At 39.0% G+C, this 26,065-nt stretch overlaps 1 protein-coding gene and 1 long non-coding RNA gene across 2 annotated transcripts in view; one reads left to right on the top strand and one right to left on the bottom strand.

The window, feature by feature from the left end:
* The window catches only part of LOC134205891 (uncharacterized), a 112,787-nt gene extending 95,875 nt beyond the window's left edge, over window positions 1–16,912 (top strand). Inside the window, exon 4 of the long non-coding RNA XR_009978225.1 lies at window positions 16,049–16,912. This is a non-coding gene — a long non-coding RNA (uncharacterized LOC134205891). The remainder of the gene's footprint in view (window positions 1–16,048) is intronic.
* The window catches only part of LOC134205894 (chaoptin), a 554,999-nt gene that overhangs the window by 240,676 nt on the left and 288,258 nt on the right, over window positions 1–26,065 (bottom strand). The window lies entirely within an intron of this gene.

Raw genomic sequence — 26,065 nt, forward strand, 5'->3', positions numbered from 1 at the left:
TGCGTTTGTAGCTCTCGACCTCTAAAATTGACTTGTTACTGGTGTTTCTTGTTTGATTGGGAAAATTCCGAGATTATTTGATCAAAAGTTAGAAAGAAAATCTAGCTTTGGCGGCGTTGAAGTCACTTGCATGTTTGCATGATTGCATGTTCAGATAAGTTTAAATACTCAGTTAATACGATATCTGAATACCCCCATGAGTATTTTTCAGGCAAAAATGGGCCCCCCAGAAGAAACGATGGGTAGGGATTTTGAAAACTAATCAGTATTTGGAGATGCACGGTACATTTGTGCGATGATTCATCTTGTGACTAAACCTTTTACGTAAATTATATCTCATCCGTCATATTAAATAAATGACATAGGGGGGAGGGGGGTTGAAAAAGTCCAATTTTTGCGTTACGTAATTAATTGATCTTCCCTAAGCGTGCAAGCATTTTTATGGAACCTGAACCTAATTGCATGTTGGGAAGTACAGGTTCTTGGTTAACATGTCGAATACTGCGATCAAGAAATCATTAGAATCATGATTTCAAACAGCAGGTTCCCGGACGTCTTCTAAGCGATTTTCACAATTCTCTTACGGTTGTCTTATCCACCTCATATAGTTTCCTGTAGTTTGCTAGTTTATTATGTTTCTGGGGGTCCTAATTGGTTTATGCTAAATCAGCTGAAGTACGTATGTTTTCATTTCAAATGTAGAATATTTCGATTTACCAAATTCAATATGAGTAAAATTTACCGATAAAGAAGAACTTCAAAACGGAAATCAACCCATTTGGCATAAAGTCGTTTGGCATAACATCATTTGGCCGTTATCATTTGGCATAATAGTTGTATAGTTATCAATTTCGGGTTTAATGCAACATATGTTAATTTTTTTTAAAATTATTGTTGCTTTTACATCATATTTTAAATGGTTTTCGAATTAAAGAAATACATGAAAATCACTTCTCGGAGACAATGCACAATGATCCCAGTGTCGAATCTAGCAAGACAAAAATGTTTGCGCCAAAACTATTAGTTTTAGATATATAGTGTCATTGAGAAAAAAAAGTCATATTTTTTGACGATTTTTTTCCATGTAGTGAAATTAGGGTGGTACCTATATTTCAGAAGTTCATAACATCAACTTTTTATTTTTTCGGTAAAGACTTGTGCAATGTTCCACAAAGTTGTAGAGCAATTAATTTTGAGCAACTTTGCCGAAAAAACCATTTTTCTATCACTTATGGTTCACAAGTTATGAGCTTTTTCAACAAATACGTTAGGGCGGTCCCTAAAAATCGGTATTCTTCACTTAACTTTTTATACATTAATTTCTCGCATAAACTTTGTTCCAAGCACTTTTAGGACTTTTGAACCATGGATCTATTTCTTATAACAAAAAAGTTATTCGAGTTTTTATATGAAAAACATGTTTTTTTCATATGCGTATATTTCAGAATGGAGCAAACCGATTTTCAATCTTTTGGTTCTATTCGAAAGCTCGCACTTTTCTGCGTTTATGGTGGGAAAACTGAGAGAGCGTTTCTTGTTTAAAGCGTTTTATTTCAATCAACATGTTTTTTGCCAAGATTTCTGTCAAAATTGCTGAAAATCAGCAAATATTTTGCCGAAAATCAGCTAACAAACGCCATTTTTGCTGAAATATCAGTTTTTTATTTTGCTGGCGCACGGCTGTGCGGATTTTTGACGAGCTGCAGAAATAAAAACTAAGTGTGTGCGCCAGCAAAATAAAAAACTGATATTCCGGCAAAAATGATGTTTGTTAGCTGATTTTCGGCAAATTATTTGCTGATTTCCAGTTATTTTGACAGAAATCTCGGCAAAAAACATGTTTGCTGGGGCACGGCTGTGCTAATCTCGGTGAAAGTTGACCATTTTGCTGAGATCCCGGTAAAAAATAATAAGTGTGTAGGTCTTCAACAAAAAGATGTGCCTTTAGATGAATGGTCCATACAAAGTATCCCTCAAAAATCAATACATGAAAATATATTTAAAAAAACGGTTTTCGTAAGGAAATAAACGTTAGATCGATCAAAGTAGGCTGGTCGACAGAACGTATGATTTTTTTGACGTTATTGTGCCTTGCAACAAAATGACAACTTTTGTGATAATTTTCCAAAGCTCTCATAGATGTGAAAATTTTCTCCGCAGTACAAATAGCACGTGCTATCCAAGCATTCACCGCTAGGATGCACCACGTGGCGGCCAAATTTTAAAAAATATCGAAGTAGCTTTTTATCTGGAGGTATGTTTTTCTTAAGCGACTATCTGGCGCGTATTTTCCGTTGCGACCAAAAATGAGCGGAAGAGTTGGTTTTTTTGTGAGCGGTACAGTACATAGTTCATATACAAATTACATAATGCCGAAAAAGACAATTTTCAACTCCTACCCACCCCTTTTTACAACTTTGATCTCGTGCTTGATGAAGATTTGCGCCGTTTCTAGGTTTTCCGTTCCGGAATTTCTCCCGGTGTACCTACTTAAAGTCAAGTTTGTTGCGTTCAAGAAATGCTCTTTTTTCTATTTCTTGCCTTTCTTAACATTTCGAACTTTAATGCAAACCACTGAGATTTTCCCACTTTATGAAGATTTGCTTTTAACGTAATAGTAATAAAAACATTTCAGTAGCTAACCATTGGTCATCTTCGATTTTTCCCACTGGCGATATTGAAAAAAATCTAATCAAAACATGGTAGGCTTGTAACAAAGGCTATACTTCAGAAGTGACGTACTTTTAACTCTACATATCCAACAGAAAACCAAGCTACTTCCTTTAATATGCATAGTAGCCTGATTTTCTGTTTGATGTTTAGCATGGCACATAAAAGACATGGCAGTCTCAACGCGTATGTAAACATTCAGTATGAATGAACCGGTGAACCGAGAAAATGCGCTCTCTAGTTCAGCCTACTTTGATCGATCTAACGTTTATTTCCTTACGAAAACCGTTTTTTTTTAAATTATATTTTTATGTAAGGTACACTGGGGGAAGTGGAAAAAGGGGGTAAGTGTAAAAATCGACTCGAAAAATTGGAATTGTACATACTTTACAGTTTTTACCACACCATAACATTGTGCAACAATATACTTTGATGCCCACACTAATACTATATTAAAATTTGTATAATACATACACTAACATGGTTAACGCTTGAACTGTCATTTTAGGTTTCGCGAGAAGTTGATTTTTCCATTCATAAAATCAAATCTTATTTGCACCAATTGTCCCTTTTTCAAGTGAATTTATATCACAGGTGACTATAACAATACAATTAAACTAATCCCATTCAATTTGTAGTGGTTTGTACCATGAAAGAAAATAATTCAAAGATTTTACACTTACCCCTGGCTGGGGAAGTGGAAAATGTTCTGATCACGCACATTTTTCCTTCCCTCCAGGGTTTATTTTGATAGCTGTGAATCTTAATATGTTCCTTCTTTGTTATTATTGTGATTTCAGTGGTAATTGGACTAATGTACATACGAAAACGCCTGATTAATCTACCTATCGGTATCAATGCCTTTCACATGTTTTACATATGAAAATAAAATATGAAGAAGAAAAAATAGCACCGGTAGGTGAATATATTCCATAATTCATTTATATTTATAGCAAGTTTTGCAGTTGAATGCAATTTTTTTTGCGAACAAATTGGTTATGAACAAGTGTTTAAAAATAGGAGATAATTTTGTACGTGTTTTGCGCACTTACATACAAACACGCACACACAGACATCACTTCAATTCGTTAAACTAAGTTGATTATTTTATAACCCTGTAAGCCCCTGTTTTGCTATAAAAAGTTCATCTTTGGGGCGAACCTATAGATTTTACGTACGTTTAATGTTCGAGAAGGCAAAACCAGCCCTCCACTAGCTATTACGAGAATTCCTTGGGGACCTACTCCGAGCCAATGAAATTATTGAGCAAAAGATACTCAGAGCAATTACCATTTTGATTTTATTTATATGTAACTACTCATCACAATTGAAGGTCAATGTAACATGGGTTTTCCACTTACCCCATTCCATTGGGTTAAGTGGAAAAACAACTCCCAATTTTTAAATCTTTTTCCATCAATTTCAAGCAACTAAAATAATATGAATTACCGCACAGTTGGTGCAAAATTGACTGTTTTTTATAGCCCATTTTGATTGAATGGATTTAGATCATTCAAATTGGTTTTACATTAATTGAAACATGCACTATCGATTTTTCCTTTTCCACTTCCCCCAGTGTACCTTATTGATTTTTGAGGGATACTTTGTATGGACCACATTTAGAACTTCTAAAGACACATCTTTTTGTTGAAGACCCATGGACCTCGTTTATTTATCAAGTTATAGCCGTTTTTTGATTAAAAACATATTTTTTTCAAAATAAATTTATTATTTATTTATTCAGACTAAGGCCGAAGTGGCCTGTACATAAGAGTCTTCTTCATTCGGCTCGGTTCATGGCTACACGTCGCCAACCACGCAGTCTACGGAGGGTCCGCAAGACATCTTCCACCTGATCGATCCACCTTGCCCGCTGCGCACCTCGCCTTCTTGTACCGGTCGGATCGTTGTCGAGAACCATTTTCACCGGGTTACTGTCCGACATTCTGGCTACCGTCCCGGCCCACCGCAGTCGTCCGATTTTCGCGGTGTGAACGATGGATGGTTCTCCCAGAAGCTCTTGCAACTCGTGGTTCATTCGCCTCCTCCACGTACCGTCCGCCATCTGCACCCCACCATAGATGGTACGCAGCACTTTCCTTTCGAAAACTCCGAGTGCGCGTTGGTCCTCTACGAGCATTGTCCAGGTCTCGTGTCCGTAGAGGACTACCGGTCTAATGAGCGTTTTGTAGATTGTCAGTTTGGTACGGCGGCGAACTCTATTCGATCGGAGCGTCTTGCGGAGTCCAAAGTATGTACGATTTCCAGCCACTATACGTCTCCGAATTTCTCTGCTGGTATCATTTTCGGCAGTCACCAGTGAGCCCAAGTACACAAATTCTTCTACCACCTCGATTTCGTCACCACCGATGCCAACTCGCGGTGGGTGGCTCACATTGTCTTCTCTTGAACCTCTTCCTATCATGTACTTCGTCTTCGACGTGATGATGACTAGTCCGATCCGCTTGGCTTCCCTCTTCAGTCTGATGTAGGCTTCCTTCATCTTCTCAAAGTTACGTGCCATAATATCTATGTCGTCGGCGAAGCCAAATAGCTGGACGGACTTATTGAAAATTGTACCACTCGTGTAAATCTTTGCTCTTCGTATTACCCCTTCCAAAGCGATGTTGAATAGCAGACACGAAAGACCATCACCTTGCCGTAACCCTCTGCGGGTTTCGAAGGGACTCGAGAATGCCCCTGAAACTCGAACTACGCACATCACCCGATCCATCGTCGCTTTGATCAACCGTGTCAGTTTATCCGGAAATCCGTGTTCGTGCATTAGCTGCCATAGCTGGTCTCGATCGATTGTATCATATGCGGCTTTGAAGTCGATGAATAGATGATGTGTGGGCAGTGGGCACGTTGTATTCGCGGCATTTCTGCAGTACTTGGCGAATGGCGAACACCTGGTCCGTGGTGGAGCGTTCGCCCATAAAACCCAGCTAGTACTGCATCACGAACTCCCTTGCAATTGGTATAAAATTTGGGAGAGTACCTTGTAGGCGGCGTTCAGCAATGTGATTGCGCGGTAGTTGCTACAATCCAGCTTATCCCCCTTTTTGTAGATGGGACACACGACACCTTCCATCCACTCCTGCGGCAAAACTTCCTCCTCCCAAATCTTGGTAATGACCCAGTGCAGCGCTCTAGCCAGTGCTTCACCACCGTGTTTAAATAGCTCTCCTGGTAGTTGGTCAACCCCAGGGGCTTTGTTGTTCTTCAGCCGGCCAATCTCCTCCTGGATTTCTTGGAGATCCGGAGCCGGTAGAATTATGTCCTGCGCGCGTTCCCCCAGGTCCATCACCATACCGCCATCTTCGTCTGCCACATCGCCATTCAGGTGCTCTTCGTAGTGCTGCCGCCACCTTTGGATCACCTCAGGCTCGTTCGTAAGAAGGTTCCCGTTTATGTCCTTACACATATCAGGCTGTGGCACGTAGCCCTTATGTGAACGGTTCAACTTCTCATAGAACTTTCGTGTGTTATTAGCGCGGTACAGTTGCTCCATCTCTTCACGGTCTCGATCTTCCTGCTGACGCTTTTTCCTCCGGATAATCGAGTTTTGTCTGTTCCGCGCCTGTTCATATCGTGCCTCGTTCGCCCTCGTGCGGTATTGCAGCAATCTCGCCCATGCTGCATTCTTCTCTTGTACTAACTGCTCACATTCGCCGTCATACCAGTCGTTTCTCTGATCCGGGGGCACCGTTCCAAGTGCAGCGGTTGCGGTGCTACCAATGGCGGATCGAATATCTCTCCAGCCATTTTCAAGAGACGCTGCGCCTAGCTGCTCTTCCGTTGAAAGTGCCACGTGCCAGCTGCTGCGCGTATTCGTGGGCTAGCCTACCGTATTGTAGCCGCCCAATGTTAAGCCGCGGCGTCCGACTTCGACGCGTGTTGTACACCGTCGAGAGTTTTGAGCGCAGGCATACTGTAACGAGGTAGTGGTCGGATTCAATATTCGCACTGCGGTAAGTGAGGACGTTCGTGATGTCGGAGAAGAATTTACCGTCGATTAGAACGTGGTCGATTTGGTTTTCCGTTTCTTGATTAGGTGATCTCCATGTGGCCTTGTGGATATTTTTGCGGGGAAAGAAGGTGCTTCGGACTACCATTCTGCGGGAGGATTGGTGTTGATTCCTAAGAACATCAAAATTACAACTCAAGGATAGTTTGGATGCTCTAGATCATCGTAGTGCCTTTAACCTGACCTGTGCAATATTTTTCCTGGAGTAGTTAGTTTTGAACTTTTTTGCTGAAGCAAGAAAGGCTCTATATCTTAAAACGATTTTTGACAGCTGATTTTTGTCTTGGGTCATATATGCCCCATCCGTATTGAATCGGTTAAAGCAAGAGACAGTATGATTGCTTCTTTCAAAGAATGGTGTTCCCCAGCAGAAGACAAAAGAAATTATGATCCCATTTTTCCATTTGGACATTTACAAGGTCGAGGCAAGGAATAAATGATCCCTTCTTTGAAAGAATGCATTTCCTCAGCAGAAGGCAAGAGAGGATATGGTTCCTCCTTTCAATTCAGGCATTTGCTCAATTTAAGGCAAGCAAAGATATATTCCTTTTTTCAAAATGGTTCTTTTGCTCGGTAGTAGGCAAGAAAGAATATGATTACTTCTTTCAATTCATGCATTTGCTCAGTTTGAGGCAAGGGAATATATGATCCCTTCTTTCCAATGATGCATTTACCTGGCAGTAGGAAAGATGTGGATATGAATCCCTTTTTCAAGTAACATTTGCTCGGGAAGATATGATCCCTTTTTTAACAGGATGCATTTCCTCGGCAGGAAACAAGAGACGATATGATTCCTTCAGTACAGAAATTTACTTCGTTTATTCAAGTTTATTCAAGTCAGATATTTGCTCGGTTTAAGGCAGAGAGATATGATCCCTCATTCCACAAAATATATTTGCCCTGCAGAAGACAAGAGAAAGAATATGATTCCTTCTTTCAATTTGGGCATTAACTCAATTCAAGGAAAGGGTATACATGATTCCCTCTTTCAATTGATGCATTTGTACGGCAGAAGGCAAGATGGAATATGATTCCTTCTTTCATTTTGGGCATTTGCTCGGTTTAAGGCAAGGGAGATATGATCCCTTCTTTCAAGTCAGACATTTGTTCGGCTTAAGGCAAGGGAAGATTTGATCCCTTTTTTGAAAGGATGCATTTCCCCGGTAGAAGGCAAGAGAGAATGTGATGCCTTCTTTCAATTTGGGCATTTGCTTGGTTTAAGGCAAGATATGATCCTTTTTTTAAAGGGATGCATCTATCCGGCAGAAGTGAAGAAGGGATATGATTCCTTTTTTCATTTTAGACATTTGCTCGATTTACGGCAAGTCAAGATGTTTTCCTTTTTCAAAATGGTTCATTTTCCTGGCAGCAGGAAGGTGAGGATATGAATCCCCCTTTTAAATAATACATTTGTTCGGGAAGATATGTCCCTTTTTGATAGGACGCATTCGCCCGGCAGGAAGCAAGAGAGGATTCCTTTTTTCAAGTCAGATATTTGCTTGGCTTAAGGCAGGGGAGTATATGATTTCGAAATTAGTTCGACACTCATTGCTACAAGAGACCAAGGAATCCTCTGCATCTCCATAAGCGCACTGGGAAGGAATAGTATGTTAGTTGGGAAGGAAATATATTGGAAATCGCCTTGCAACTAATTATTTCATTTGAACGACGCCATATTCATGATGATACAAAAACGGAAAAGCAACGCGTGTCTTACGTATTTTCTCGAAGACTGATTCGATATCTTAACTTCTTCGCGACGACTAAAACACGCACTGCACTCGCTTAATCGATGACTAATGCAAACTATTGAGCGCTTGTTTCGACCGCACAATACATGCGCATGAGCCACCGAACACCAGATAGATAATTTATCATTTCGCTGACGACTAAAACACGCACTGTATCGCTTGATCGATAGTTCTCGATATGATCTCTTCTTTAAAACAATGCATTTACTCGGCAGAAGGATTTTTATATGTTTGACTGTTTTAGAAGAAAATGAGAATAGGCTCTACAAACCAGCCTTTTAAAAAACTAACGCAACGAACAATCAACAAGAGAATACGGACCGGAACCATCGGCGAAGACCACTGCGACGAAAAAGGACTAGCGGTTGGAAACTCGGTTCGTGGAACTGCAAATCTCTTAACTTCTTCGGGAGCAGACGCATACTCGCCGATGTGCTCAAGGACCGTGGACTCGGCATCGAAAACTGAAGGATGTTTATTGGAAGGGATCAACGGTGTGAAGGTTTAGAGGTAATCATACCATCTACCAGAGCTGCGGCAACACACACGAGCTGGGAACAGCTTTCATAGTGATGGGCGACATGCCAAGGCGCGTGATCGGGTGGTGGTCGATCAATGAGATAATGGATCAAAGGCCGGTTCTTCAACTTCAGCATAATCAACGTTCATAGTCCACACTCCAGAAGCACTGATGATGATAAGGACGCATTCTACGCGCAGCTGGAACGTGAGTACGACAGCCGCCCAAGTCAAAATCATCATAGGCGATTTGAACGCTCAGGCTGGCCAAGAGGAGGAGTTTGGACCGACGCTCACCGACTGACGAACGAAAACGGCCTACGACTATGTTTTCACTAGGGCCTTGTAACATTTTATTCGGCTATCTTGATGAGCTTTCTTTTGTCGATAATTTGAATAACATGTTATTCAGGCTGTAGTGCGAACAGGGCCGGATTTAGCCGGAAGGGGGCCCCGGGGCCAACAGGTTGTGGGGGCCCCAAAATGTACAAAAAAGGTTGGTTTTGGTACATAAGAATTGTGGGGGCCCGGGGCCACGCCCCCCCCCCCCGGCCCCCCCCATAAATCCGGCTCTGAGTGCGAACATAGTATACGACTAATTGATTTCACCGCATCCAAGAAGACAGGAGACAGCAGATCCGCCTTTTTCAGGAGAAGAAATGCCGCCTGGAAGAAGCGGAGTGCGAGGAGTTGGAACAGTTGTGGCTTTCTCAAGAAAAACGCAAGTTATATCAGAAGCTCAACGCATCCTGCAAATGCTTCGTGCCGCGAGCCGAGATGTGCAAGGATAAGGATGGGAGCATCTTGACGGACGAACGTGTGGTGATCGAAAGGTGGATGCAGCACTACGAGGAACATTTAAATGGCGCTGAGAGTACAGACAGTGAAAGTCAAGGCAGCGGAGGAGATGACTACGTCAGTTCAGCGGACGATGGAAGCCAACCAGTCCCCACCTTGAGGAAGGTTAAGGATGCCATTCAACAGCTAAAGACCAATAAAGCAGCTGGTAAGGATGGTATCGGAGCTGAACTCATCAATATGGGCCCGAAAAAACTAGAGGCCTTGATTCAAACGAATGACTCGAATCGCTCGTGATTTATCAGGAGTTGATTTCGTCGTGTTTCAAGTTCCGCTTGATTAGAATCGTCCATAATATTTAAGGTTTTTAGTCGAGGAATCTTACTCCTAGGCTTAGGAAGACCACCTTAATAGAAATGCTAAATAGGTTCAGCCGTACGACACTCATGGAGAGAAACACATTGGCGATCTACACCCGATTCGCTATGCATGGCGAGCGGTATGTGTTTACGATTTTGCGTACTATAACTTCATACGAAACACAAATTTTATTGTAATTCAAGTAATTATACACATGGGGCAACATCAAGAACCTGCTGCCGCTGCCCGTTATTTCCCAACGTCCACGCACTCACGCACTCGTCAAAATTAATCAAACAGAAAGAATTCTCGTCACGAGCTTGTCTCTACAACTTAACAATGATTGAACTTCCAATGGCAGTCTGCCATCGGGTGCATGCCATGGTGTAGTTGGCACGTGCGTGTATCCTCGCTCGATGCTTCCAGCATTGGGTATCTACCACGCGTGAGTTCTTGGGGAATGGGCATTTAAAGTCCAACACGCCCATAATAAAAGTGTGCTGCGCACCTAGGGAGGCGTACGATATTGGACGCACACGCTACATATTCTGAAAAATTTATTCTAATTGGTTAAATCTTATTTGCTTAGTACAAGCACACGTCAACTGAAAATCAGTTTGAAAATATGTTTCTTGCTTTCAAGTCGCAAGTTGCAACCAATCTTGAATGACGGCATTAAAAAGATGTCGTTATGATATTTCCTTGAGTACAAATTTTTCGTTATTGCTATTGCCATTCTTCAAGCAGCACACGTAATATCTTTCAAATAACTCCCAATAAATTGCATTGTACACTTCAGGTTGGTGTAAGGGCTTTATTGAAGCCACTTTACACTTTCAGAAACACAATGTTTGAACTGTATTTTATTTATAACAGTCCCCGGTATACTACCCACATATTCTGGGAAAAAATGTGAGCAGAATCGGAAAATTGCAAATCCCAAGGTTTGATTCTCAATTCGATTTTGTGTTTTAACTTTTATTGACTTCATCTCTCGCGCATTTTGTTACAAAGGAGTTCCTTATACGACGCGTTTGGATCATTATGCATTACATCATTACACAAGAGGTATTGCTTCGGTATTTGAAATAATGGCATCAGTTCGGTATTCATTGAATGGGGTCAGTACAGTAGTTTTGGGATCTTCTTTAGACGTACGGTAAAATGCGCGGCTACAAAACAAGACCATGCTGAAGGTGGCTGGGTCCGACTCCCGGTTCGGTCTAGACATAAAAATATCATCGTGTTAGCCTACAAATGCAAAACTGGTAACTTGGCTTCGAAACCACGCCATTAATAACTGTGGAAGCGCTGAAAGAACACAAAGCTGTGAGGCGGCAATGTCCCAGTGGGGTGTAATTTTAATAAGAAGAGTAAGAAGAAGATTGCTCTCAAAGTACATGAACCATATTACTTATATATTCACTTAATATATTCACTATGTATAACCACACATAGTCTTGAATTTTGATTCAATGAGACGGAAGCAAGCAATTTTCAAGTCAAAGGAAAATCTGTTTTCATTGTTTCTCAGGAACTCATTTCTAGCGAGATGAAGCGTCGATGAGCGTGTGGTGTAGGGTGGTCGGTATTTGCTAATTTTGACAAATACCAGTACAGTCCCTTCCCGATTTTGGCAACACGACCGGATTTTAATGTTGCCAAAATGGGGATGTTGCCAAAAACGGGAAAAATATTTCATACAAAATTTCAATTTTTTTTTGTTTGCATGATTGATGCTAAATACTTAGAAAATGTACAACAAAGTATGTGGAGTGTGTTTAAGTGATGCACGTGCATCATAATTGACATTTTTGCGATATTATTCATAACTCGGAGATTGTAATTCAAACAAAATTGAAACAAACTCAAGAATGGTAATCAAACGATAATGTAACTAATTAGCCAATTTCATAATACAAATTGAATAATAAATAATATTTGAAATTAACAATAGCGTCGGCCACGTCCTTACAAAAAATTGTGGTGATAAAAAACGTTTCTATTGTATGCAAATTTTCTTGTGGTCGGTGTGATTAAGAGTAAAAGTCTGTGCCCAATTTTTGCTGACATTATGGAAAAAATGAACGCAAGGCATAAGACATGCCATTGTCTCAAAAAATGGTAAGGGGTCGTACACTAATTACGTAAGCAATTTTTATGGGATTTTCGACCCCCCTCCCCCCATGTAAGATTTTTTTCATACAAATGATTTTTATTTACATAGTGCGTAAGAAAACGATAGACCCCCCTCCTCCCATAAGTGCTTACGTAATATGTGTACGACCCCTAACGGAAATCTGCATTCTGCACATTGGTCGGCGAATTCAATGTAGTGTGAGTATGGATTAACTACACTGGACTACAGTTCTCCATGCACTACTTTCATTATTATAACTTTGAAAAGATGGAAGAATCCTACATCAGACTGAAGAGGGAAGCAAAGCAGATCGGACTAGTCATAAACACGTTGAAGACGAAGTAGGCTCAAGAGAAGACAACGGCCATTCATCACGAGCTTGTATCAATGGCGACAAAATCAAGGTTGTTGAAGAATTCGTGTACTTGGGCTCACTTGACCTCCGATAACGATACCAGCAGACAAATTCGGAGACGCAACGTGGCAGGAAAGCGTACGTACTTTGGACTCTAAAAACACTCCGAACGAAAAAAAAATCGCCGCTGTACCAAACAGACCCCCTCATTAAACCGTTGGTGGTGGTAGTGGTGGACACAAGATCGCGCACTTGGAATAAAAATGGTTCTCTACAACGATCCGACAGGCACAAGAAGGCGAGGTGTGCAGCGATCAAGGTGGATCGATCAGGTGGAAGACGATTTACGGACCCTCCGTAGACTGCGTGACTGGTAACGTACAGCTATGGACGGAGATGACTGTTATGTACCGCAGAGGCCACTCCGGCGTTAGGCTGAATAAATAATAATAAAACCACATGTGACGCATCACTCGCCTATCGAAGCAGCTAGAATTACACCAGCGATCTCATGGAAACTTCACAGGAGGTACTCCACTTCTGATACTTCGCCATCACAAAAAGGAACACTCGAAAGCAGGCATTGGAAGTGTGAGTGAGCATTGATCTATGATCGTAGCCAATGAGTGAACTATCTCGCTCAAATGGATGTCAAACAACGAGTACCGTGCGGGACCGAAATCCGTACAGCACCGAAATCCGTCCACCTCGTAAGATATCAATAAATTAAAGGGGGTTAAAGGTAATTAATGTAGAAATAATTTATCTTATCCTGTTCAGATACTTGGCAGTAAGCTTTTAGGGCATAGAAATGGAAAGAAGGCTTTGAAATTAAAACAATAAAAATCAAAAACAAATCGCCACCCACCAAACGCGGAGTTTTCGCCGCCATTTTGTTTTTGGGTAGAGCATAATTGCACCAAAAGTATCTGTGTTTTAATTGCTAATTGCGAGTCATTACATAAGATAAGCGGAATACAAATCGTAGGGATCGCTTCTCAAGGTGCGTATCGAACTATTTACAGTGGTAGTTTAGTCAATCAGACTGCTTCAATTTAAATATTTAGTTTAAAAATAGCTGTACGGATTTTGATCCTTTGATTCGAAATCCGTCCACGGTGGACGGATTTCGAGTCAGGAGTAGTTGATTTTATTCATTATTTTATCACGTTTTTCGTAGTTTTTAATGATTAAATGCGAAACACTTCAAAAGTAGAAGCCTTCATGCTCCTGTGTCAATGACAAATGTTTTATTTGCATTCGATTTCTATTTTCTAATGACTTTTTCATATAATAAGGTGCCTAAGTGTACGGATTTCGATGCCCCACGGTAGGAGCAATTGTTGCTGTGATAAACAATGAGCAACACCGTCTAACAAGCCAAGCCATAGTGAGGTATCCATGTAAGCAACGATTTTTGCATTAGTACCCCGCTTTCTTGAATGGCTTCTTCTAATAGCGCACCGTAACGACGCTCAATGTTGTATTACCAAGCTTCACTTAATAGACTTCCATTGGTGAAAAAATTTGTATGAATAATCGAACGTCCAATTTCAAAGATTTTAGGAAGCTCATAACTTGCCCCGCGGCAGTGCATCAAGCTGACTTAGATTAACCCGATTTTTTCTCTTGATCTGATTTTTTCCAATGCCTGCTCGTGAGCAATTAAAACTATTGGGGTTTGCTTGCTCCTGGATCACTCATGCAGTATCGGTTGCATCGTGATGTAAACAGCGGGCTTCGCCTAATAGATGTTGTACTATGTACAACGGTGTGAGTCAGCTTGTCGACGACAAAATCAGTGAGAATGCAAAAAATATGACATTCTACGGTGGGCTGGGTATATTAGGGTAGTGTGAATAGGGACTTGGAAAACGTGGATAAAAAGAGAAGAATAGTTTCAATAGAAATTGTTTGCAATGAGCGGTGATACGAGTGGTGATTCATTATTTCAGTGAAAGTGCCCACTATTCGTACAAAGCCCATAATACGCATATAAACCTTAATGATATTCACTTTTGGTTTTGTTTATCCTTCTACATATTTATTAAAAGGTTTTAGCTCTAAAAAGTAAAAATAAAATATTTTCGAGATTGTTGCCAAAATCGGGAAGAAAATGTTGCCAAAAACGGGTGTTGCCAAAATCGGGGGTAGACAAAAACGGGTGTTGCCAAAATCGGGATGGGACTGTATTAGATATTTGCTGGAGTCAATACCGGTAATACTGGTAAAATACCGGTAGTTGTAAAAACTTCACAAATAAAAAAAACTTCAGATTTGGACAATATTTCTCGGGTACTTATTCAAAAGGACGTATGTGATTTTGTAAACAAAGATTCAAACGTCGATTTGTCCGATCTGATGGCACTCCCACGCAAACCATTACCATAGACAGATAGGGGGAGGCTTCGGCTACCTGGTGGTGGTGTTGGTTTGCGTGGGAGTGCCATCAGATCGGACAAATCGACGTTTGAATCTTTGTTTACAAAATCACATACGTCCTTTTGAATAAGTACCCGAGATTTATCGATAAACTTCAAATGCAAAAACCGTTACTTGTTGAGCTGGGCAAAGTGAAACTTAAGAAGCCATAACATACGAAACATCCTTGCTTGCAGAAATCTCGTTGAAATTCGGAAGAATTTCCTTACGAATAATCCCTAAATTATCAGATTCTTTATACAATAAGTACCTACGACATAGGAGAGGGTGGATTAACTGTGACATATTTCGCAAGGTATTATTGGTATTATTGATCTTTTCCTTTGCTTTTTTTGTAGTTGAAGCTCTCATTTTTTATTGTTGTGGATGATTATATTTTCCTCAAACAATGACTTATCAAATTAATAATAAATCAACTGTTTGAATTGGCACTTATACTCCATCGACCTTCCCCATTCACCACACTAACTGCGCGGGTCGTCGCAAGCGCCAAACATCCACATGTTTAATGGAGACTGGTTGAGCTGGACAAGTGGTGTCCAATCCGAAGGGTGGAAATCGTGGAAATAGAAGGCATATCGAGCTACATACGTACATGTGTGTAACTATGTGTAAACAAACGGTGGACCCATAACTTGGTGTATGCTGCTATATGCAGAGACGAAAACCGATTTCAGAACAATAAAAATGAACGACTATTTGTTCTCCAGATTATCGTCGTTCGGCATCATCATTGTTATGATGGTGAAGAGTGGAAAAGTAGGTATTAGTAGAGGACGATAGTCCAAAATGCACCACATAAGTTCGATGTATCCCGCTTATTCAATGATCGCTTATTCTAAAATTATTGCTATAAAAATATTGGTGTCTACAAAGGGGCACTATAAAATGCGCTTTTTATCCCATCGTCGAATATTTGACTAGGAAAGTGATTCGGTATTTTTCACATTATTTAAGGTTTTCATCTTTACCATTTTCCCTAGATATCTGGCCTTCTACTCTCGAATAAGTGACCCTCCCCCCTTCATCCTCCAGTACAGACGCAGTTGCGGATGATGATGGAGGAAACAATTCTCGACGATGATAGTAGAATACTGACGATTGTCACCCGTTTTCGCTGCGATGTCGACGGATGTTGCGGTGGCGGACGTGGAGAATGGGGATTGTCTCGTGACTTGGTGCCTTACTGTCGACGAATGTGGGTATGCTGCCGGCTGGGAAGTCGGCGTTGATCATTTCCAGGGAAAATGAAGCTTTGTGTGGCATGAAGTCATGAAGGGAATGCGAACTCGATGGCTTCCAGTCTGCCGTTCAGCGAGAGATGAAAGTTGCTGGAAAAACGATTTATTTGTCGTTTAAAGTTAGTTTTAATAGTCGAGTTGTAACACGATTGAAACATTTAAGACCGAATATCAAACGTTGAACTAGAGTCATAGCCTGATCATGAAGAATGTTGCATATTCCCGTACGAACTCTTTGCCAAGGGAATTATAGTTATATGCTTGTTCACTGGTTCAGTGGAAAGATTTATTTTAATATGAGCTATCGAATGGTTTCTATTGTATGTATACTGGACTGCAGCCAAGACAACATCGACTCGGGATTGGGCTAATAAGAGAGTCAATAATCGTTTATTTTCCCTCAAAGTGAAGAAAAATGAACCCATTTGGCAAATTGTGATCCGCTGGAAGTATGAACCATTTCGCTGCCTGCCAAGCATTGAAATTGAATCTCGATTACAATAATGAACTCCAAACGTTGGAGATGTGTTAAAGCATTGTCCTAAACTGTATCTTGCGGCACAATACATAAGATTGATTATTTTACTAATATCTAGGACAATTCCACATAATCATCAGTCTAAATAAAAATAATTATCCCTATAAGAGGACATCGTTTCTGTTCTATCCGAAAGCCCATTTAAGATCTAATGCAATCTACAACAATAAACTGATAACAGTTTACAGTAGGATGTCATATGATTGCATTCCTAACCGCACAATCTCCGGTTTTCCTTTTAATCGCCTATTTCTTCCCATTGCACCTCCTCTCACTAAACGGTAAGTACTACTACACATTACTGCCTCTCTGGCAGACCGCATCGTGCTTTCGTGCTGTACGGTTCTTTCTCTCTTTGCGGAAGGAAGTTTTTAATACTACCCGAAGCTATTTTAATTTCAACGGTGCTTCTTAGCGCTATTTGTACCCACTGATCCCGTTACGATCTTTGCAAGGACCCGTGCCTTCGTTTTACGTTGGACCCGTTTGCGGAAGTAAAATTCCGACAAGCGGTGGTAATCCTGCAGGGACACCGTTCTGGGAAAAAACCTCTTAGAAGGTCACGTATCCACGCTCAGCAATGAGCATTAATAAAAACAAGAGGAAGGGGGAGTCTCTGAGTTCTCCACTTCCTTCAAAGAAACAAGGTTTCAAGACCGTCCTGCCAAAGCGCGGAAAAATTGGAGGAAGCTGGAGAATTCAGATATTCCTTCTAACTCTAATATCGGAAATAATTCTTCTCCTATCGAACTGAGCAATCAGTTCGATTTGATTAATGATGAAATTGAGCAAATCGAATATACCTCTAGCCCAGGTGATTCGATTCATGCGAAAAAGCAAAGGATTCCGCCAATTGTGGTATCTGTTGCCGAGTTTTCTGGCTTCCGGAATGAGATTTTGAGTAACCTTCAGGGGATCAAGGTTTCATTTAAGATTGCTAGGAAGGGTGACTGCCGCGTTTTGCCGGGATCCTTTGACGATCGCAAACGTCTTCTTCACTATTTAACTGAGAAGCGCCATACTTCACATACGACGACAAAACTGAGCGATTGTTCAAAGTCGTCTTGAAAGGTCTCCCCAGTGATGATAAATCACTGGATGAGATTAAAATTGAAATTTCTCAATTAGTTGGATTTTCACCAGTCCAAGTAATTAAGATGAAAAAGAAATCCCACTCTGGTACTTCCCAGAGGGGCATTTCTCAAGAATTTTATTTAGTTCATTTTAACAAAAGTGAACTAAATAATATGAAAAGTTTGGAAAAGGCCTGGGGGAAATTTCCAAAACCCCACCCAGTGCCGTAAGTGCCAAAAGTGGGGTCATGGAACCAAACATTGTCACATGGATGCTAAATGCATGATTTGTGGTGGAACCTCTCACGCCAAGGACGCATGTCCTGTGAGAGAAGAATCCAATAAATTTAAGTGCGCAAATTGTGGGGGCCAATCGGATCCCAGATTCGACGGGTAGAAATTTTTCAAACGCTCAAATTTCGAAACCAGTTACCGGTCGAGAAATTCATACCCACCACAATTCACAAACAAATTTTGCCGCTCGTCAACGGGTAGCAAGCACTTCAGTAAATTCCAATTTTTCCAATGTTTCCTACGCATGCAAACATCGCTGCTGGTAGACAAAATTTCTCTTCTCAAAATGAGGTTTATACCCATGTCCCAACGGAAAATAACGGTCATGTTGCCGATTCAGGTAGCATGACTGCTTCCGATTTTGATTTTTTAACTGAACAATTGCATCACATGATTGATGCAATGTTCAAAGCAAATACCATACCAGAAGCTGTTCAGGTTGGTATAAAGTACACACAAAAAATTGTTATCGGACTCCGTTTTAATGGATCTAAATAATTGTGTGAAAATTCTAAATTGGAATGCCCGCTCTCTAAAGGGTAAGGAAGATGAATTATTCAACTTCCTAACAGTTCATAATGTGCATATTGCCATTATAACAGAAACTTATTTAAAGCCCGGGCTCTCCATTAAAAGAGATCCAAATTATATTATCTACAGAAATGATCGTCATGACAGCGCCTGTGGTGGGGTCGCCATTGTCATTAATAGACGTATCAAACATACATTATTTTCTTCGTTCGAAACCAAAGTTTTTGAAACCTTGGGAGTTTCTATTGAAACAAATTTTGGTCAATTTTCCTTCATTGCAGCCTATTTGCCTTTTCAATGCAATGGGCAGCAAAAGAATTTGTTGAAAGCTGATCTTCAAATTCTGACTCGCAACAAATCAAAATTCTTCGTAATGAATCGACTGCTTTGAGCGTGCTTACAGCGGCACACTAGGAGTTAACTTTCTGAAATCAGTATGGCGAAAGGCATCTAAGGTTCGATTTCTCAAAATTAAGCACTTTAATCGAAAAAATATTTGGTATGCGTAGTAGCGGACACCATCCCTCATAACCGATACCAAATAGTTTTTCATGAAAAGTTCCTAATTTTGAGAAAACCAGCGTTAGATGTCTTTCGCAATACAAATTTCTGGCGGTTAACTCTTGCTGGCTATTTTGTACATATACTATAGCGCCTGGATGTGGCTGCGGCGAGTAGAAAATCAGCCACTGCCAATAATTCATTGGTGACTTCAATGCCAAACACCGTTCATGGAATAATGCTCAAAGCAATTCCAACGGCAACATTTTATTTGAAGATTGTTCTGCGGGATATTATACTATTCAATATCCCAATGGCCCAACTTGTTTTTCATCCACTCGAAATCCTTCGACAATTGATTTGGTTTTAACGGATTCAAGTCAGCTGTGTGGCCAATTGGTAACTCATGCTGACTTTGACTCTGATCACCTTCCTGTGACATTTTAAATCTCACAAGAAGCCCTTTATAATCCAATCAGCTCTACTTTCAATTATCATAGGGCTGATTGGGATTTATATAAAACGTATATTGATAGGAATTTTGATGTTGATATTCCTCTCGATACCAAAAGTGATATTAATAATGCTCTCGTATCTTTGACAAATTTAATTGTCGAAGCCAGAGGCATTGAAATTCCTTAATGTGAAATTAAATTCAACTCCATTATTATTGACGACGATCTTCAGCTACTGATCCGTCTTAAAAATGAGAGGCGAAGGCAATATCAAAGAACTCGCGATCCCGCGTTGAAAGTTATTTGGCGAGATTTGCAAAATGAAATTAAAAAACGTTTCGCTATTCTAAGAAATACCAACTTTGAGAATAATGTCTCGAAGTTGGATCCCAGTTCAAAACCCTTTTGGAAATTAACGAAAATTCTTAAAAAAACCCAAATTCCAGCGCTTGAAGAGGGAAATAAAATTTTATTAACGAATGGCGAAAAGGCTCAAAAACTTGCTCAGCAGTTCGAGAGTGTCCATAATTCTAATCTAGGTCTTACTAGTCCAATTGAGGATCAGGGCACGCGGAGGTTCGAAGACATTCTCAATCAAAGGAAAGTTTTCACCCTTCGTTTGGAGCTAGTTTGGATGAAGTGAGATCTATTACTAGAAAATTTAAAAATATGAAAGCGCCGGGTGATGATGGTATTTTCTACATACTTATCAAAAAACTTCCTGAGAGCTCTTTATCCTTTTTGGTTAATTTATTTAACAAATGTTTTCAATTGGCATACTTCCCAGATAAATGGAAAAACGCCAAAGTTGTTCCTATTTTGAAGCCGGACAAAAATTCAGCTGAGGCTTCTAGTTATCGCCCAATCAGTTTGCTTTCTTCAATAAGCAAACTGTTTGAAAAGATTATTTTAAATAGAATGGTGGTTCATATTAATGACAATTCTATTTTTGCTGATGAGCATCTGGTTTTCGCCATGGGCATTCAGTCACTCATCAGTTATTAATGGTTACGAATTTAATTTGGCCTATCAAATCTGAAGGATACTCGACTGGAGTTGCTATTCTTGATATAGAGAAAGCATTTGACAGTATTTGGCATGAAGGTTTGATTGTAAAATTGATGAATTTTAATTTTCCTCTGTACATTATTAAACTGATCCAAAGTTATTTATCAGATCGCTCACTGCAGGTAAACTATCAGAATTCTAAATCTGATAGATTACCTGTAAGAGCTGGTGTCCCCCAAGGCAGCATACCAGGGTGTCAAAAATCTTTGTTTGCAGATGACACAGGTCTCTCAGCCAAAGGGCGTAGCCTTCGTGTCATTTGTAGTAGATTGCAAAAAAGTTTGGATATTTTCTCCACTTACTTGCAAAAATGGAAAATTTCCCCGAATGCTTCCAAAACTCAGCTTATAATTTTCCCACATAAGCTGAGAGCTTCTTATTTGAAACCTTCTAGCAGACATATTGTCACTATGAATGGGGTTCCAATTAATTGGTCTAGCGAAGCTAAATATTTAGGACTTCTGCTAGATCAAAAATTAACTTTTAAAAATCACATTGAAGGCTTTCAAGCCAAATGTAACAAATATATTATGAGTCTATATCCACTTATTAACAGAAAATCAAAACTTTGGTTTAAGAACAAACTTTTGATTTACAAACAAATTTTTAGACCTGCCATGTTGTATGCTGCGCCAATATGAAGTAGTTGCTGCAATACCAGAAAGAAGGAACTTCAGAGTATTCGAAATAAAATTTTGAAAATGATTCTGAAGTTGCCTCCCAGGTATAGTAAAAATGAACTTCATATAATTGCTAATATTGAGACATGCAACAAATATCCAACAACATAATTGCCAATTTTAGACAAAAATCGTTGCAATCTTCTATTGCAACGATTAACTCCTTGTACCCTTAGTATAAAATAGGTTAAGTTTAGTTTAAGTTGAAAACATTGTAATTCTAACTGCCAGAGGCAATTGACATGTATTAATAATAACTAAAAAATAACATAGCAAATAAGGATGATAGTGTTAAGAAAACACGGAACACCTAGTCTACGAGATGAATGCATGTATTAGATAATTAGCAAATAAAATTAGTTAAAAATAAAACTGCCTCTCTGGCCGCACTTTGATCGTACAGTCATTTTTGTTCATTGTTCACATAAGGTGTATGGCTCAAACCTTAGCATAATATGCTGTGCTTGAGCACATTTATCGTTGTAAATTTTCATATATTGAAACTCTAACCAAAATTATGCCACTAGCAAGGATGTTTTCGATCATTTAGTAATCTGCGTTCGATCATTTAGTAGTTTGTCTATAACTCATTCCAGAGGCTGAATTCCAAGATGTATTGTATGGTGGACTTTTAGTGCGAAGGTTTTTTTATACATATATCTGCCTAATATATCGATGTTTAAATTCCACCATTGAAGGAGTTACAGTGCTAGTTGCAGTAACTTATACAAGGCTGGTAGCGATAAATGCCGTTCAAAATAGTGACTTAGTGACCAACGATGACAAAAAAAGTGACCAAATAGTGACTTTCAGATGCAGAAAAGGTGACCACATAGTGACTTTTGTATGAAGTATGTATGAAGCTGAGTTGCATTTGCATTGTCACTGTGTAACTAATGTTTCCAATCTACTACGAGTTACACAGTGACAGTGACAATGCAAATGCGACTCAGCTCACTAGTGACATGTATCATTTTGTTTTTTCAAATCCTTATCTTGAATGATATTGAATGATTATGATTACAAGAACATGAGGACTACCACTGCTGGCCGTGCCCATCTTCACCGTAACTAGGTAGAGTGATTTTTAATAATTAATAATAACATTTTTAATAATATCAAATTTAAATACATACAGTGCCCATTTACCATTTGCCACTCGAGCCCCTGATCTCGGTTGCCCATGAACCGATGCTACTAAAAAAATTACCAGGGCTCAGTTATAACCTTACCTAAGTTTCGACCGGTGTCAAATCTGCGCCGACTGAAATCCAATTCACGCCAACTACGCGAAAAATATCAATTTTTGTTATTACAATTTACTGAACGTTTTCTCTTCCAGTACGTTTCATATAATAAAACTGATTTTTTACATTTTTTTAATCTTTATTAAGGAGACTTTCAATCCTAGGCTGGCTTGTCTCCGATTTATAGAGAAAATGAAGGTTGCAGCCTTGTTGTGATTGTTGATAATTACAATAAAATAATGTAAATTCGTATTTAAAAAAAAAATCTGTATACAAATCATTTGAATTCATATAAAAATATGATAATTATTTTGATTTATATCCAAAGAGAAATAATTCAGAACCTAACAAAGTTGCTCAAGTTCGTAAAATGTGATCCAACATCTTGAATTTGATGCAGAAATAGCTTTGGAAAACTCTGAGGATTTTTTTTCCGAAATTTCAACAGAAGTTAAATTTCTGTGGAAAGCCTTGTGGAAATCTCAAGGATTATTTTTACAGAAATTGTGCGGAAAACACTTCAATTCTTATGAAAACATTCTCCAGTAGTTCAAACGGAAATTTTAACAGAAATCCGATGGCGAATGTCAGCACAAAAGTTTCCGGAAATTCTAACTTATCCTAAATTCAAGACGGAATATTTTACAGACATTCCTGTTGTCTTTCAGAAATTTCCGCGGGAATTGCAATGTTAATTCTTGTAAAAACTTCTCCGGGAATCCATGAAAAAAAATCTTTCGGAATAATCCGTAAAATCCAATTTCTGTGAAAATCAAGGAATATTTTTGTGTTTCAAATTTGTATAGACCCTGCTTCTAGATGAATGCTATGAAAACAATATAAAACCTTCAATAATTTAAGAAAAGGAACTAACTCCTTAAAAAAATCGAAAAATGATGGTATGTATCATGCTGTGTGGTTCGTCGTAGAGATATCTCCGAATTATGTCAAAATTGACGTGACAAAAAATGGATATTATAGATATAGAAACGATGAAAAATGACCACAAGTGAAGTTCTTACCCTTATAATGCTTATTAAACGAGTGCTCAAGAGTATAATGTATTCAATAATGGCTAGAAAATATTTACATAATTGGGTAAGCATAGACTTCAAACGTGGAGTCCCTTCTCAACAAAATTTTTCTATCGAAAACCAAACCCTAGGCCCTTATTTATTAAATTCCCACGCGCAAAGCGTCAAAACCGTTATGTAAATCCACGTAAAATCCGCGAGATCCGCATAGTCGTAACAATTCTGCGCTTTATATACGGAGTTGTCTAAACGTATGCCCAAGCTTCGCTGTGTGGTCTGCATACAGGCCTCTCGATCGTGACGTCCATGGTTCGAACCCACTCTGCCGCAAATTACTTCTTTTTTTAATTGAAAACATCTATCATAAGACGGCCTTTTGAAATTTATGACGATTTCTTGTGGCAAACTTCCATAAAGCATTTGATTGAAATTCCTCAGTGCCGAATTACTTTTGACTTGCCTTGCTTTTCAATTTTTGTTTTCGAGACTATTATTGGATCCTGAATCAAAAAGCCTGGATCCAGTACTCCTTAATTTTTTGTTTTCAACACTTCGTATTTTAACATTCCTTTATTCATGGAGAAGATCATAGGGTAAAATACCCAATAGTGGACCCCCTAGTAGCGGAATTTTGTTCTTCCTGTTATAAGGAGTAGAAATGTTCAACATAATAATTCTGCTTGATATCTAATAACAAGTTCTGCATCTCCTCTTCACGATACATACATAAAACACACAAATACACGACGTTATTCGTTGAAATTAACATTTTAAAGTCTGACTGAATTCGCCCTATAGTAGACCCCCTGGGGGTCCATAATAGGAAATTGCTTCCCTATAGTCGACACTTCATTTGATTTTCATGTTTCGTTTCGGGACGTTCTTCTTCCCCATTGTGGACCCCCCAAAATATTCCTATAATAGACACTCTTGTGTTTATTTTTTATAGAATTGTAAAAAATCATCTAATTTTACTTTCCATAGCATTTCCAATGTATGTAATCAAATAATAGGACTGTATAGTAGGATCTCCCGATGGAATTTCATAGCAAAATATTTACATTGTGCTGTAATAATGCAAAAACGGCTGGAGGGTCCACTATTGGTTGGGGGTCCACTATTGGGCACTTTACCCTAGTTCACATGAATTGCAAGTAACCTGGCGAATTCCACAATACACTTGGAGCAATTTATTTATTTTATATATTTTGCTAACATATTTAAATTTGATTTCGTTGATGATAACGGTAGGTACAAATGATTTTTATTTTGAAGTTTTTTTTTTACAAACGGCGGTGCGAAATTAGTGACTTTAGTGACCATTTTCCGAAAAATAGTGACTTTAGTGACTTTTGGATGCAAATAGTAAGTTTTTAGTGACTTGGCTCAAAATAGTGACCAAGTCACTAAAAAGTGACTCACTTCTCAGCCCTGCTTATACTAAATAATAACAAAATTCCAATCTTTCAGTATAAGCTACTGCTACTAGCTCTATAGCTCAATTATCATTAAAATTCAAACATCGAACTGTTAGGCAGAGCTGTAGAGAAATCTTTGAATTAGAAGTCCACCATACTACACATTTTGAAATCTAGCCTCTGGAATGTGTTATTGACAAACTACTAAATGATCGAACGCAGATTACTAAATGATCGATAACATCCTTGGCCACTAGACGGGTTGCTTACTTTTGATTATAACGCAGTCAAAAACAACAATAATTGTGCACAAAATTGTGCAAAAAATGAGATTTTCCATCCAAAATTAACACAAAATAATAATCAAAATATTCCAATATTTTTCACAAAAATTGTCACACTCTTCTGCACAAAATTAGTGTCTACCCTATCTTTAAAGATAGTCAATGCCTCAGGCTGGTGGTAATAAGGAGAAAATATTTTTTGTAATTAAAGAAAAATTATTGAGGACGAAAACGCGGAAAGTGCCAAAATCAGATTTAATTTTTAATAACCTTTATACAGAGTTTTTGACTAAGTTTTTAGGTGGTGGTGCATTTTATAAATGATGCATTTATTCGAGAAACTGCATATATCCATTTTGCACAATTTCAAGAAAACAACAAAAAACTGTTTTTGAACAAATTGGCACCAAATCTTTCGAATTTTTCGATACAGATCAATAGTTTTTGGCAAAAGTCAACACCCTGGGGCACTTCCAGTACAAAAAATAAAAGCAGTTCTCCATAATTGCTCTTCAAAGTGGGTGCACATGTGTAGTTTCTCAAATAAACGAAAAAAAACTCATACATTCCTGAACATTTTTTTTTTGTGTTTTTTGCAAGAATACGTGTTTTTGGAAGAGGATTCAGAATATATAT

This window comes from Armigeres subalbatus, chromosome 1 (assembly GCF_024139115.2).
Source record: "Armigeres subalbatus isolate Guangzhou_Male chromosome 1, GZ_Asu_2, whole genome shotgun sequence".
NCBI lineage: Eukaryota > Metazoa > Arthropoda > Insecta > Diptera > Culicidae > Armigeres > Armigeres subalbatus.